Genomic DNA, 1,298 nt, shown 5'->3' with positions numbered 1-1,298 from the left:
TAAATTGTTGCCCTACAATAACTATCAAATTGATAATCACCCCTCATCGATTATGGCTTATACTAGTTATTTATTTGACTTCGGCCTATGATATAGACTCCTGCATATAGAAATCTTTAGGACCGATTCAGTCATCTCTACCGGTTGTCTTTATATGCTTTGTAGTTAATAATGGTTAAAGCTCAATTCTTTAGCCTACTTTTCAACATGACGACTAAATAACTCTTCTTCAGCCTCTCCATCCCCACTTAGTAGAACTTATCACACCATAACTTATCAATTCCGGAAAGAATCATCTGATTTCTATCTATTTTGACTTCATCCAAATTGGTCCACTTGGCAATTAGTCATGGCTTTTTGGTGGGTTGTTGGGATGCGGCGTAAATAAGACAAAATCAAAAAATTGAAATAACAAATCTCACAAAATCTACATGATATATTCTACGAATCTAATGGAGATATGGTGCAGATAGGATTGATACAAGAAATTAAAGAAGAGCAAATCTGATTAATTTTCATTTCTGTATATCCAACTAAATCCAAAAGTGAAAGAACAATAAATTCCACAATATCTCACTAAATCTTTGAAAGAATAATAAATTCCACAATATCTCACTATATAAAGAGCTTTACCTTACCACCAAACAACACAAGCACAATGACATCCAAGAATTCCATTGTTATTCTGGTCTTTCTCCTCGTTACTCTCATTATGCCTGCCCAATCCACCAGTACGTATCACGTTCACCCATCAAAGTGTTTCTCAATGAAGCTTTTGTTTTGGCTGTCTAATTAAGTTTGAGCTTAAGCTTGAGAAACCATTGCTGCAGTTGATGCTAAAGTTTGACTGGTTATTTGTTTGCAGGTTATCCAATTCCTGATCAACTGATTGTACCCTGCATTTATATTGGACCGTGCGTAAATAGTCGTCTTTGTGAAGGGCATTGCCAAATCAAACGCCGTCTTCCTGGGGCATGCGTTGATTATAATCATACACAAATTTGCTGCTGTCTTCCATCATAATTTGGATGGGAGTTCAGGAGGCCTTTTCGTTAATGCATATATAGTCTTCATGAGTTTCATTTTGTGCCTCTATGCCCGCCTTCATGTTCTCTGCTCTCTATATAGAAGGAAATAAATGAAATAATTTATAAACAAGAAAACAATAGAAAAAGAAATGCTCATTTCGTATGTGATGCGTTGTCGAATCTATTTTTCTTTTGAACCCTTTTTTGTATTTAAAATATAATTTTCTTAGATTCTCCATAACTAAGAAATCCCAGGTATAAATCTAAGCA

The 1,298-nt window shown here is 34.8% G+C and overlaps 1 long non-coding RNA gene across 1 annotated transcript; it reads left to right on the top strand.

Moving 5' to 3' along the window:
• Positions 1–642: 642 nt before the first annotated feature.
• On the top strand, positions 643–1,082 carry LOC120110078. Its single transcript, XR_005510834.1, has 2 exons — positions 643–731; positions 866–1,082. It is a non-coding gene; the product is annotated as an uncharacterized LOC120110078 (long non-coding RNA).
• Positions 1,083–1,298: the final 216 nt, after the last annotated feature.

This window comes from Phoenix dactylifera, chromosome 3 (assembly GCF_009389715.1).
Source record: "Phoenix dactylifera cultivar Barhee BC4 chromosome 3, palm_55x_up_171113_PBpolish2nd_filt_p, whole genome shotgun sequence".
Lineage (NCBI taxonomy): Eukaryota > Viridiplantae > Streptophyta > Magnoliopsida > Arecales > Arecaceae > Phoenix > Phoenix dactylifera.
The sequence above is the reverse complement of the archived record's forward strand: the minus strand, read 5'-3'. Positions and strand labels throughout refer to the sequence as shown.